Source organism: Pinus tabuliformis, chromosome 8, assembly GCF_031772625.1.
Source record: "Pinus tabuliformis cultivar Carrire ecotype Pingquan chromosome 8, CPIR1, whole genome shotgun sequence".
Classification (NCBI taxonomy): Eukaryota; Viridiplantae; Streptophyta; class Pinopsida; order Pinales; family Pinaceae; genus Pinus; species Pinus tabuliformis.
In genome coordinates, this window is record NC_142294.1 from 1,300,219,629 (window position 1) to 1,300,234,949 (window position 15,321).

Consider the following 15,321-nt stretch of genomic DNA (forward strand, 5'->3'; position numbering starts at 1 on the left):
CTATGATGATGTGCCATTCATATCTCTGCCACCTGCATCAATCATACGTTTCGTCGCCCATTTTCCAAGAGTACATGTTGGGAGGTGGGCTTCTGATCAAAACATAATTATATTCATTTTGCAATTGGGTGCTTACGTTTATTTGTATTTTGGCATTTTGACATGGATTATAGGGTAACTTGGAAGGAAGAAAGGTCTTGTCAATGATCTTGTTCCTGCACCTTAAATGGGTTGTTAATTTTCAATCCTAGTCTAGTGGGACCTCCCCTAACTGTCCAACTGGTATAGGAGGGGCACTAGTTGGGAAAGCCATGATTGAGATAGCATAGCCCCATCTCTCTCTATTCCATACTTATGACTTTCCATCTTACATTACAAGAGCCTTTTCCACCTCCGTCTTCGGGTTCAATTTACCACTGGTTAATTGGGATTTGGCACCTGCACATCCTCATACTTGAGTAGGGCCTGGAAATGTACCTTGGGAGGTTGATGCAGTTAAAGAAACAGAAATAGCATATGATGGCCACAAGAAAAAACAAAATGCAAAAGATGGCTAGAACATTCAAATTAGCATGTGTGCAAAAGCCACGCATGAGCTTTGCCTCACTCATATGGCCATCAACAAGTTCCTGGGCCAATGTTTTCCTTTCTCATAGAAGACAAGGAACCATTGCATGTTAGTTTTTTATAGTATCAGACAAGTGTTCTAGTCTCAATTTGAGTCTAAGAGACTAAGTAACACAAGATCTTCAAAACCCATAAAAGGTTTTGCGAGATAAGCTTGCTGTTGATTTGGGGTAGCATCAGATGTGCTCTAGCCATGAAAATGGGTGGAGAGGCTAAAACACATGAGATCTCCAAGACCCAGAAATGGATTGGGCAGATTCTAACCAATTTTGGAGATATTAAAATAATTAACATTTTTAATGGAGTTTCTAAGTCTAAACTTAGGAAGAATAAAATATTAATGGGTATTAATATAAAACTAGGCTAGAATGTTCCAAAAGTCATGGATGAAGCCAAATCTAATCTTAGCCGTTGATTAGAGATTTAATCTCGGCTGCTGAAGGACCAATGAGAAAAGTATAAGAAGAGGCTTGAGGGTCAGTTGGAGAATACACTAGAGTGATCAATCATTCATTTTGCTAGAGTAAGGTTGCTAAGCAAAGTTGAATCAGTGATCAGCAAGGAGGGGCAGTGAGTACGAGGCAGAGAGGTAGGGACAATACTGGGAGACTAGCACAGAAGCAGAGAGAGTGAGAGCAGCAGTCAGTCCAAGCTACATAGAGCCCAGAGAGATTGCATCATCCATGCAGAGGACAGAGGGAGTGACACAGAGGCTCTCAGAGGCTGCACAATGCCTCAGAGGGCTGACGCAAAGGGCCCTGGGGCTGACGCAGAGGCCAGAAGGGCCAACGCTGAGCTTCAGTTGTGTCGGAGAGGGTTTTGTGGGACAGGTTTTTTGAATACCTGTTTCTGGATATAGAGGTATTGCTTCCGTGTATTTTTCTCTGTCGGGTGAGCCGGATTAGGCACCCTGTTGTACTCAGATAGATTGCATAATAATATAACCCTCAGAATAGCTGCATCGGTTTTCCCACATTGGGTTTTTCTGGGGACATTTGTCCAAAAATAACAGTGCCACTTGTGTGCTTGTTTTCTTTCAGTTGATGATCTGTAGATGTTGTGACTGTATTGTGTTTATTTCGATATTTAAATGTATTAAATAACTTGTTCGAATTTAAATGAGTAGAAGAAATAAACCAGTGGCATATGTATTAATTTTCTAACGGATAGACTTAGAAAATTCAACACGGTATTAGAGCGTGGTTGCAGATCACAGGAAAACTGAAGGCGTCAGCTTAGCAGAGCATTTGCAGCAGATTTAGCTGTCCCGAGTGACAGCTCTGATCCTTGCAGAAAGTGATAGAGGAAGGAGTGACGCAAAAGCACTGTCATCAGTATGGGGCAGAGAGAGGCCAACGCAGAGGTTGAGAGAGGCAAAATCAGGCTCACGCAGAGGCCAGGAGGGCTGATGCAGTTGGCTGAGGGAGCTGATTTGTCGGTGCTGGGATTGCGCAGAGCCAAGTGGCTCAATCCTTAAGTTGCTAGGGCATAGGAGGCTATGGGTAGTTTGCGAGAGCGAAGCTGGTGGGGTATTGTGGTCAAAACAATATCTAACAGGGCAAGACCATGGTAGAGGGAGTTGCTGCCGAGGCAGATTTCTAGCTAAGGAATCTAGACCATTGTTGCAGTTGCACAGACGATCGGAGAGGGGCAACTTGACGTTGGCAGAAGGATTTCCAGGAGGGAAATCAGGACTCAAAGGGAGTCCAGAAGAGAACTTCTAGACGGGAAGTAGAGAGACTCAGCAGGAGTCGAACAAAGGACTTCCAGGAGGGAAGTAGAGAGACTCGGAGGAGTCGACAGAAGAGTAGCGAGATGGCCGTGAATGGGCTGAGAGATCAGGACAGGCTGGACGGAGCGTCCAACTTTGTGGTCTGGAAGGCCAGGATCTTGTCCATTCTAGATAGACATCGTATCAAGGGCTTCGTCTCGAGAGTGATAGCTATCCCAGTTGACCTAGTAGCTAATGAAAGGTACGAGGAGGCAATGCTAAGAATCATGTGGTACCACATATTGTCGAGAAGGAAACGACAAAGGAGATGTGGGATGCCTTGAAGACATTGTACCAACATACTTCCATGCAGAGGAAGATGCTCTTGGAGAATCAGCTAAGGGCATACCAGATGTAGAAGGGAGAGAAGATAGATGTCTTCCTTGGTCGGTCGAAGGAGATCTCTGACCAACTAACTTCCATAGGGGCCACGCCAGATGAGGAATTAATGGTGAGGACCACACTTAACGCAGTTTCCGAGGATTGGGATGTATTTGTCTAGAGCATACTGGGTAGGGCGAGTCCTCTGAATTGGGAAGCACTGTGGGCGACTCTTCGTGAAGAAGAGATTAGATGACTGACCAAGGCGGGGAGTAGCAGCAAAGGGGTCAGGATCAAGAAGGAGGAAGAAGAGTATGTGACTCTAGCATCTGTGGGAAAGCAAGAGAAGAGGAAGAAGAAGGACCTCTCCAAGGTCAAGTGCTTCCATTGTGGGGAACTGGGTCATTTTGCGAACCAATGTCCAAGGAAGAAGAGTAACGGAGAGGCTTTTGACTCGAGGGCAGTGCCAACGAAGGTGGAGAAAGAAGTCGAGGAGGATGACGATTGTGCCATGAGTGCTCATGTGCCACTTGAAAAGAAGTGGGGAGACATCGAGCTGTAGTCAGAAGGAATACGGGCGATGAGGGGCAAGATCCTTGAGGTACCAACCTCTTGGATTATACCTTGCTACGGGATCCTCGAAGAGGAGAAGTAGGATTGACGGATGTCGGTAGACACAGATGTGGATGGAGCGACAGAGAGTGCTCACTGCTACATTGCAGGAGTCTCGGGACAACGCGAGGTTAGCAGGCAGCAATAGTGCGAGAGGCACGAGAGTATTGCACCAGTGCAAGATGGCACACAGAGGTGTGCGACGGTGCGAGATGCAGGGAGTTGTTGCAGTAGCGCACAGGTTAGTAGAGGGAGCACTTGTTAGCGATAGAGGGAACTTTAGCATCGGGAGTGTTTCTAGCCTGACAGGGATGTCAGAAGTTGGTTGGATCGGTTACTTCTCAGTAACTGAGTTGCAGTGCAGTAGCAGTATGCAACATGATGAGAGGGGATGCAGTGCAGATGCAGTGCTGGGACGATGGACCAGCAGTAGCACAGATGCATAGGGAGTTGCCGTATAGATGCAACAGTGGCAGTGGCATGGCTATGGGCAATAATACAGGATGCAACAGTGCATAGGATGTTGGGCGAGGAGGCCTAGCATCAACACAGGGACCAATGCAGATAATTAGTGTGATACTCAATGTGGAGTATTATTAGAGCACAATCCTTGCTAAGAGGGAGTGTTGATTTGGGGTAGCATCAGATGCGCTCTAGCCATGAAAATTGGTGGAGAGGCTAAAGCACATGAGATCTCCAAGACCCATAAATGGTTTGGGCAAATTCTAACCATTTTTGGAGATATTAAAATAATTAATATTTTTAATGGAGTTCCTAAGTCTAAATTTAGGAAAAATAAAATATTAATGGGTATTAATATAAAACTGGGTTAAAAGGTTCCAAAAGTCATGGATCAAGCCAAATCTAATCTTAGCCGTTGATTAGAGATTTAATTTCCGCTGTTGAAGGACCAATGAGAAAAGTATAAGAAGAGGCTTGAAGGCCAGTTGGAGAATACACCAGAGTGATCAGTCATTCATTTTGCTAGAGCGGGGTTGCTAAGCAAAGTTGAATCAGTGATCAACAATGAGGGGTAGTGAGTATGAGGCAGAGAGGCAAGGACAATACTGGGAGACCAGCACAGAAGCAAAGAGAGCGAGAGCAGCAGTCAGTCCAGGCTATGTAGAGCCTAGTAGAGGCAACACAAAGCCCAGAGAGATTGCGTCATCCATGTAGAGGGTAGAGGGAGTGACGCAGAGGCTCTCAGAGGCTGCGTAGTGCCTCAAAGGGCTGACGCAGAGGGTCCTGAGGCTGACTGTAGTATACCTAGGGGGGATAATAGGGGGTACAAAGGGAGGTACCCAAGGGAATAATGTAATAATGGGATGAGCCATAGTAATAAATAAGGTGGTTAACTCGTATCATGTAATGGACTACAAGTAGTTATCAATAATGTAATAAGCCCATGGTATTAGATAGATGGTATTGAGGGAACCATGGTAATGACCCATGGTATTGTATGTATGAGGCCTATATAGAGGCTAGAGACTCCCCATTGAGAGATGTCAAGGAATATTGTATGAACAGGCATATGGCTTGTGGAGTGTTCTCCTTCCTTAAGGAGTGAATGTATGGTGTTGCCCTACCTTAAGGGTTTGATCAATAAAGAAACATTTCTATCTATATTCAGATCTTGTTATTTTTTGGGTATATTTGTTATTTATCATATATTTTTGGATTAGATCTATAACAAGTGGTATCAGAGCACTTTCTTGGGCAAAACAGAGTATTTTTTTAATTTTTTTGCAGGAATTTTTTGGGCGGTGAGTTTGCAGATTAGATCTGTACGTTCTGGTGCGAAATCTGTAGAATCTAATTGCAGATCTAAGTTGTTGGCGAAAAAATTCCCAATTTGAAAAAAAATCCGTTGAATCGGAATCCGGATAAGAGAGATATCGCTGATTTAAAAATCAGCTGTGTTGCAGACATTTTTCGGGGCGGCGAGTTTGCAGATCAAACTTTGGACAGATTGTACCCGGTTTGGAAGATATTAAAATAATTAATATTTTTAATGGAGTTCCTAAGTCTAAACTTAAGAAAAATAAATTATTAATGGGTATTAATATAAAATTGGGTTAGAAGGTTCCAAAAGTCATGGATCAAGCCAAATCTAATCTTAGCCGTTGATTAGAGATTTAATATCGGGCGTTGATGGGCCAACAAGAAAAGTATAAGAAGAGGCTTGAGGGTCATTTGGAGGACACACTAAGGGAGACCAGTTAGTTCGATTTCTAGAGCGGGGTTAGCTGAGAAATTCGAACCAGTGGTTTGGAGAGGCAGCAGGAGGTAGCAAGTACGGAACAGAGAGTCGGGAACAACACTAGAAGACCAACGCAGATCTAATCTTAGCCGTTGATTAGAAATTTAATATCGGGCGTTGATGGGCCAACAAGAAAAGTATAAGAAGAGACTTGAGGGTCATTTGGAGGACACACTAAGGGAGACCAGTTAGTTCGATTTCTAGAGCGGGGTTAGCTGAGAAATTCGAACCAGTGGTTTGGAGAGGCAGCAGGAGGTAGCAAGTACGGAACAGAGAGTCGGGAACAACACTAGAAGACCAACGCAGATGTTGGAGAGGCAGACGCAGAGGCAATAGACTGCACAGTCACTGGGGGGGCCTGTGTGGGTGACGCAAAGAGGCCCAGGGCTAACACAGGGAAGCTGGAGTTGACGTAGAGGGTATGGGAGCTACGTAGAGGTCAGATAGCCTGACGCTGAGACTGGGAGAAGTGCTGGAGAATTTTCTCTCAGTTGGGTAAGCCAGTTTGGCACCCAATTGTACTGAAGAATTGCTGAATAATAAAATCCTCCCTTGCTGCATCGGTTTTCCCACATTGGGTTTTTCCGGGGGCTGTTGTCCAAAATATGTGTTGATTCTTGTGCATGTGTTTGTTTCTGTATTATGGTGTGATAAATGCAACATAATTTATTTTAATGTTTATTGAAGGATTTTCATAAATAACTTATTGGGAAATAAGTAGGTAAAATAAACTAGTTGTTGGGTGATATAATTTTCACATGGTATCAGAGGAAGTAATCAGAGACAGGAAGGGAAAATCAATTATGGGTTGAGACCATGATGCAGAGGCATCTACGTCAGGAGACTTGCACAGATTTTCAAAAAATTGCATAAGAGAGTGATTTCAATTTCTTTATTTTGGCTTCCAGGCCGGAAGAAGAAGTGGCTTGTGTGACAACCTCTGCATCACCAGAGGTATGGTATATAGACAGTGGAGCCTCTTGGCATATGATGGGAATCCGGAAATGTTTCTCAGATCATTGGGACAAGAAGATGAACTTTCAGATCACCATGGGGAACAAGGCAAAGTGGACTCCAGTAGGGAGGGGTACCATAGTTTTTCAAACAGAAACAGGAGAGTGGTTCCGTGCTACTAATGTGTTGCATGTACCAGGATTGGGGATGAACTTACTTTCCGTGTCGCAACTTCAAGGCAAAGGCTATGCCGTTTTCTTCATCGAGGAGAAAGTATATGTCAAACACCTAAGATGGAAAAAGAAAGTGCAGATCGAGATCAAAAGTAACAGGTTGTACAAACTACAACTAGAATCGCCAATAGCACTAATAGGCAGTCATGGAGACAAGGATTTGAACGAACTATGGCACAGAAGAATGGGACATTTGCACCATGGGGCTCTGAGAATTCTTAGGAGCGTTGTAACAGGAGTTCCGGATCTTAGTACGGAACGAGATGATGTGTGTAGAGGATGTGCTCTAGGAAAGTATGCCAAAGCAACATCTCCTAGAAGTAAAAACAGAGCCAAGAGTGTACTAGGATTGATACACTCAAATATCTGCGGACCCACGTCCACTAAAGCTCTTTGTGGTGTCGAGTACTTCCTCACCTTCATTGGTGACCACTCAAGGAAAACTTGGATTTATTTTCTGAAAACCAAGGATGAGGTTTTCCCTCGATTCAAAGAGTTCAAGGCTCTGGTGGAGAATCTCACTGGGAAGAAAATAAAAGTTTTGCGCTCAGATAATGGTGGAGAGTATGTCGATAAGGACCACTGATTTTTGCGCTAAGGAGGGCATTAGAAGAGAGTAGACAACTCCTTACAATTCGGAGCAGAATGGAGTGGCTGAAAGAAAGAACAAGACTATTGTAGAAGCAGCGAGGGCCATGATGTATGATCAAGATATGCCAAAATTCTTGTGGGCAGAAGCATGCAATACAACAGTCTATGTTCAGAATAGAACTCCTCATCAGGCATTGGGCAAGATTACTCTAGAGAAAGTCTTCACAGGGAAGACACCTGAAGTCAGTCATTTCAGGATATTTGAGAGCTTGGCATATTGACACATACCCGAGGAAAAGAGGAAGAAGCTGGATCAAACTGCAGAGAAAGGGTATCTAGTGGGATATAGTGAGAAAACTAAGGCATACATAATCTATCTTCCAGGGAGTAGGAAGGTAGTAGTTCGATGAGATGTGAAGTTCATAGAGGACAGGGCTTTCAGAAAATCTCGAGAAATACCTTCTGAAGAGTAGCCAAAAGAGGAATCGTTGGTCAAACCTTTTCAACCAACGGAAGAAAAGAATTCTTCTTCGGGTCAAGAAGAATCATAGGATGAGGAGTTAACATAAGAACTTGTTGGCAGAGGAAGAACGAGCAGGGAACTTTGTCAGATTTCTGTGAGATGCAAAGGACTTCATCAGTGCGCCAAGGAAGAATAAGAGGGAGGAAAACATCCAGATAGATATCAAGCGTTAGTAGCTCAATATGGGGATCCTGCTAGTTTTCAGGAGGCAGCTCAAAATTAGGTTTGGCTGGATGCCATGGTAGAGGGGTACAACTCCATAATGGTGAACGATGTCTGAGAGGTAGTGCCAAGGCCTCAAGACATATCAGTGGTAGGTTCGAGATGGATCTACAAGATCAAATACGTTGTAGACGACAGTGTTGAAAAATACAAAGCCAGGTTTGTGGCTAAGGGGTATGCTCAGAAGGAAGGAATTGACTACAGAGATACCTTCGCCCTGGTAGCCAGGTATACATCTATTAGAACTGTGATATCTCTTGCAACACAGATGGGGTGGGAGATTCATCAGATGGATGTCAAAACAACATTTATGAACGGAGTGATAAAAGAAGAGGTATACATCGAACAACGAGAGGGCTTTGAGACACATGAGAAGAAGTCTCATGTATGCAGATTGAAGAAAGCCTTGTATGGGCTAAAACAGACACCTAGAGCATGGTATGGTTGAATCGATGGCTACTTGCAAAAAATGGGATTTGTCAAGAGTGACGCAGATCCAAATCTCTACTATCTGGTTATAGAAAATGAGCCTCTAATCTTAGTATTATATGTGCATGATCTCTTCTTGACAGGATCATCCAGGCTCATCGGGGACTGCAAGAAGAATCTAGCCACGGAATTTGACATGAAGGATTTGGGACGAATGCATTATTTCCTGGGGTTGGAGGTTTGGCAGCAGAAGGGGGAGATCTTCTTTGGGCAAGGGAGATATGCTACAGAAATCCTGAAGAGATTCAGGATGGAGGACTGTAGACCGATGGCTACTCCAATGATCACCAACTCGAAGAAGATCGATGGATTAGAAGACAAGGATGTTGATCCCACCTTATACAGGTAGCTCATAGGGTCCTTGATGTATCTGGTCCATACCAGGCCAGACATTTGCTACGCTGTCAACACCCTCAGTTAGTTCATGGTGGAGCTGAAAACTGCGCACTGGGCAGCAACCAAACATGTTCTCAGGTATTTACAGAGAACAATCAATTATGGACTCTTGTACACCAGGAGTAAGGATATCGGATTGAGTGGACTTACTGATGCATATTTGGCAGGAAGTTCTGTGGATCAGAAAAGTACCTTTGGGTACTGTTTCAACATTAGATCAAGAATGACCTCCTGGTGTAGTAGGAAATAGAAATCCGTGGCTCTGAGCTCAGCTGAGGCAAAATATATGGCTGCGAGCACAGCTTCATGTGAGGCCATATGGCTTAGAAAATTGCTTGTGAACCTATTTAGAAGAAAGATGGAGGCGACTAGGATCATGTGCGATAATCAGAGTTGCATCAAGCTCTCTGAGAATCCAGTGTTTCATGATTGGTCAAAGCATATTGATATCTGGTGTCACTTTGTCAGAGACTGTGTCCAACGAGGAGCTGTACAGTTGAGCTACACTCCTACAGGAGAACAGGTGGCAGATATCCTCACCAAGGCCCTTGGAAGAACAAAGTTCGATTACTTCAGGGAAAAGATGGGGATGATAAAGAATCCATTTCAGTAGCAGAAATGGGGGTGACGTTGCAGTGCAGTAGCAGTCAATAGTAGCATGATGCAACATGATGAGAAGATGATGTAGTGCAGATGCAACGTTGGGAAGAAGGACCAGCAGTAGCATGGATGCAGATGGAGCTTCCATACGAATGCAACAATGGCGATGGCAAGGCCATGGGCAGCAATGCAGAGGACGTTGGGTAGGGAGGCCTAGCATCAGCACAGGGACTGGTGCCGGATGATCAGGGTAATGCTCAGTGTGGAGTATTACTAGAGCACAATCCTCGCTAAGAGGGAGTGTTGACTTGGGGTAGCATCGGATGTGCTCTAGTTATGAAAATTGGTGGAGAGGCTAAAGCACATGAGATCTCCAAGACCTAAAAATGGTTTGGACAAATTGTACCAGGTTTGGGAGATATTAAAATAATTAATATTTTTAATGGAGTTCCTAAGTCTAAACTTAGGGAAAATAAAATATTAATGAGGATTAATATAAAACTGGGTTAGAAGGTTCCAAAAGTCATGGATCAAGCCAAATCTAATCTTAGCCGTTGATTAGAGATTTAATCTTGGTCGTTAATGGACCAACGAGAAAAGTATAAGAAGAGGCTTGAGGGTTAGTTGGAGGACACTCTGAGGGAGACCAGTTAGTTCGATTTCTGGAGCAGGGTTAGCTGAGAAATTTGAACCAGTGGTTTGGAGAGCAGTAGGAGGCAGTAAGTACGGAACAAAGAGTCGGGAACAACACCAGAAGACCAGCGCAGAGGTTGGAGAGGAAGATGCAGAGTCTCTCAAGCAGACACAGAGGCAACAGACTGTGAAGTCACTAGAGGGCCTGTGTGGGTGACGCAGAGAGGTCCAATGTTGGCGCAGAGAAGCTGGAGTTGATGCAGAGGGTCTGGGAGCTATGCAGAGGTCAGATAGCCTGACACTGAGACTAGGAGAAGTGATGGAGAATTTTCTCTCAGTTGGGTAAGCCCAATGTTACTTGGGAGCGGGGAGCGGGAGCGGGAGCGACCATTTTCAGAAGCTCCCGGTTTGGGAGCGAATCGGGGAGCGATTTTTTAAAAATATATATATATTTTTTAATTTTTGATACATATATGTCAACAAAAACATGTAGAATGATGAAATAGACATAAAAAACATAAAAAAAACATAAATTGATCATTGAACCATATCACATCAATCATCTAGAAATTATAATCGTCATCAACCATGTCCATGAGTCTTATAAATCATGATTCATCAAATTCAATATTAAAGTTTCAACTTCAAGCTTTCAGAATTGAAAATTCAATAACATTTATCATCATTGATCACCAAAGTAACAAGTTGTACTTGTAAGCCAAGTTTAACCATTACAAGAAGTAATATCGAAGATATTTCTAAGTCCTAACTTCTAACTGTTAACATGATATGAAATGTTAAAAATTTATAAAATGAAACATGAATAATGAGATGAAATGAAACAACTTTAGTCTTTCACAAAGCATCATATTCATAATTCATAATCATTACCAATGAGTTATAATTGCCAAGGCCCAACTTCAAACTTCAAATTTTCATTGTCACATTGATATAATGTTTACAAAAAATATCATAATGTCATAATGATATGAAAGAGTCAAGAGTCAAGAGTCAAGGACTCAAAACTCAACAGTTATGAAAACTAAAGTCTAATAGAAACTAAAAAAGACAAGTAAACTGTAAATCTACAAGTGGCCCTTGCCACGAGAGTCTCCAGGAGTATAAGCAGGTCGTGGTGGTCTTCTAGGAGTCTCCCGCACAGACCGACGACTAGAACTAGAGCCTCCACGCGAGGGTGTCGATGGAGGTGGCGACAACAATGGAACAAGACTCGGGCCCCGAGAACTGCTACTGGATGGTGGAGGTGGAGGTGGCATGGCTGCTGCAGCTGCTTCATTTTCATCCCGTACAAGCTCCTCTTCTAGTTCTTCAATATGTACAATGCCATCCTCCAAATTGTCGTCCTCAGGGTGATTGTCCCAAATTTTATATGTGGGATCTTCATTAGCCCGATCACAGTAATGGCTCAACAACCTCAAGTTGTAGTGCACATAAACCAAGCTTTCTGCTCGGTTTTCGTTGAGTCTGTTTCTTTTCACATTATGTATATAACTGTAGGTGCTCCAACACCTCTTTGCAGAAGAAGAATTTACAACCTGTGAAAGAACTTTTTTTTGCCAATTTTGGCAAAAGTCCGTGGCCGCCATATGTTTCCCACCATGTGAGAGAATCAAATTTATCTTTGTCGTCCATTGCATGGAAGTTACCATACAAACCACTGCCACTGAAGTATCTGCCTATTTCAAGGCGCACAGCTGCACATTCCTCCCTGTCAAGCACCAACTTTTCTAATGCTTCCAGATATCCTCTAGTTACCTCTTGATCTAAATGGGGTTTGGTCCTAACACCACCCCCTGCTGCAGGTTTGCCCAACCAAGATTCTGAGTAGTATTTTGGCGTAAGGATATACGCCAAGCAATGTAGTGGAAGGTTAAGCCTATTCCACCGTTCACACGCACAATCATGAATCAGTTTGTACAAGTTGGGATCTTTATTATGAACAATGTCTTTTATTTCCCCCAACATGGTATCCATTTGCTCATACACCTCGCCAATCACTGGTTTGTCTGTATCTGCAAACTGAATCATGTTATAAATTGGCTTGGTGAAATCCAATACCTGTCTCATAGTTGTCCAAAACTGCCCATCAAGAGCGGCCTCCTCCACCGTTTCAAAACCTGCCATGTCAGCTACATTTGTAGCCCTTTCCTTTAACACCTGCCAATGTGGACTTGATACCATGCTAGCTAATGCCTCTCTTACCTTCAAAAGGCGCCTGAAGGTGAGGTAATAGCTACCAAATCTAGTCCTCGCAATCTTCAACAACTCCAATCTCGAGTGACTGCGGAAAAGGCCATGGGTATTGCTATGATTTGTAATAAATTTTATCATTTTTTTCCTTTCTTGTACAAATCACCAATCCATTGGTATTGTTCATTTTTGTTTTTGACAATATCATGCAACAGAAGGTTCAATGTGTGAACCAAACATCCAGACCAAAATATGTTCGGGTATTTATCCTCAATAATTGCTCCCGCTGCCTTACAATTAGGAGCATTATCAGTGATGACTTGGATGACATTGTATGGGCCAATACGCTCAATTGTTTCAAGCAATGCTTCTGCAATGTTGATAGCGGTCTTGAACTTGTCTGAGTAATCATGTGTAGCTAGAAAGATGGGACCACTTCGGGACACAGCAAGAACACTTATCAATGGCTTGCCTTTTACATTTGTCCATCCATCAGATACAATGGACACCCCATTGTCAGTCCAAGAACTTGTCATTTTATTCAAAGAATGTGATATTTTTGCTTTTTCATGATCAAGGCCAACAGTTCTTGCCTTGTCATACCCAGGGCTCTTGTATCCTTTAGGGGCATCATTTATGGCAGAAACCATTTCGTGCCAATAAGGTGAGTGTAGAACATTGAATGGTATCCCACATGCATAGAGGAACCTGTAAACTTTTGAATCCACATCATTCCTACACCCCTCATCAAGGAAATCTGATATGGTTCTACGCCTTAAAGATGATGACCCTGTGCCTCCATGTCCATATCCACTGCCTTGGGAGGATGCTGAAGGAGTTCTTTGTGATGGTGAGATTGGTTCAAAGAAACCCCTTGATCTTTTTGTTCTGTATTGGGCGTCCTCCTCTTCCTTTATGTATTTGGCTCTATCTGTTGTTGACACCGCTACACAAGTTTTGATTCCTATTTGTTTCTCTCCATCCCATGGCCTTTTCCCGCAGAGGTGTCTTCTAGCACGGGTGTATGAGCCTGTGTAATCAGTGTTGCAATGGGGGCAATGAAATTTAGTGGTTCCACCCCCTCTCCCTGTTTCAGCCCTGTGAACATATTTCCACAATGGAGTTTGGTCTTGTTTAGTTTTTTGAGGGTCATGTTCACCCTCCTCCACCTCCTCCTCACTGGGGTTTTCACCCATTTGACTTCATCCGGCTTCTTCATCCACCTCTTCAGTTTCAGGCCCCCTCCGTTTCCGGGGACTGTTGTCCAAAATATGTGTTGATGTGATGATTCTTGTGCATGTGTTTGTTTCTGTATTATGGTGTGATAACTGCAACATAATTTATTTTAATGTTTACTGAAGGATTTTCATAAATAACTTATTGCAAAATAAGTAGGTAAAATGAATCAGTTGTTGCAATGATAGAATTTTCACATCAAAATTTAAAATTGAAAAGTAAAAATGGACATTGAAGAATTTTCAAATTAATACGTGAAGCTTCAAATTTTTTTATTCTTATTATTATTAACTTTTTTTTTTGAATTTTTAATCTTTTATATTAAATGTTATTAGACAAATTCAAGGGGGGAGACGTCTCCCCTCAAAAGGGAACACCCAGAAGCACCCCCGTTTGAGGGGGGGATGCCTAGAAGCACCCTTTGAGGAGTTGCATCCCCCACACTGAAGAAACACACCCTGTTGCATCTCCCCATGACTCCCCAAAAGGGGTGCGTGGGGTAGCACACCCCTAGAAGTCTTGTCGCCCCGGGTGCGTGGGGTGCGTGCACTTGATCTTGGGGGACGCGTCCCCGTGGAACACTGGTTATATTCTCTTTCTTGTTCTTTTAGCTACATGAGACTCCCAGGGCCAAGTTTCGGGCCCTACCTAGGGATGAGGATGTATGATGCCAAATCTTTGTGAATAAATAGTTTGTTGAACTCGAATAATGGAGGTGGTATATAGGGCTTGTAATGAGAAATGGAAAGTGATAAGTATGGAATTGGGATATTGTAACAACCCTTAATATCCACATGGGCACTTAAACTGCCTCCCTTTCCGATTGGTTTTCCGGGACATTTGTTTAGTGATTTTAAATCTGTAGTCCCATTGATCTATAATTTGGTTATTTGTGAACATTAATAAAAATATATTATTTCTATAAAGTTATAAATTCTCAACTTCTAGTGTTTAGCCTATGCTATCACTGTTGTCCTTGATCTAGGACCACTTTTGTACTTGCTAGGACCTTCAACTAAGTAAACAAACTGGTAAAAGAGACTCAGGTATTTCATGTCAATATAATTTCAGATATTTGCTAAAGCTGGTTATTAGCTGCTTTATAACTGGCTATACGTTTAGTTCAATGGAAGGTCATTTTGCATGGGCTCTTATCCGGTTATAACAATATATTTAATAACAACCATAAGCATGATAAATTTTCTGAAGTGCTTTCGTATTCTTTTAATGGCCATGTTGCACTGGCTGTTACATTTGAACATACTAAAGATAGGTTAAGCAAGATAGCTTACAACAGTAACAAATTATCTTAAAGAACGTCAATATGTACCTTGACAAAAATGTGGAAAACTAATAAAATTTGGCGGAATTTATCCTTCATAATTGCCTTATGCTTAAACAGAATAATGGGAAACAGAGAAAGTGTAGAGGTTCATTCAAAAGTTATCTTAAATTGCATGCATGAAATGGTTCCAGGGAAGTCATTGGCATTATGTGCTTTTAATAGAGCTTCTGTATGCCAAATCCAGACTCATATTTGCAATTTGTGTTTTCTTCTTCTTTCTTAATATTGAAAGTAAACAATTATTATTATTACATAATGTAATAATGATGCTTTAGATTTTAATGTAAATACTGATTT

General features: G+C 42.5%; 1 protein-coding gene across 1 annotated transcript in view; it reads left to right on the top strand.

The window, feature by feature from the left end:
• LOC149240224 (embryonic stem cell-specific 5-hydroxymethylcytosine-binding protein) overlaps positions 1-15,321 on the top strand; it is a 257,648-nt gene that overhangs the window by 127,432 nt on the left and 114,895 nt on the right. The gene's annotated exons all lie outside the window — the stretch shown is intronic.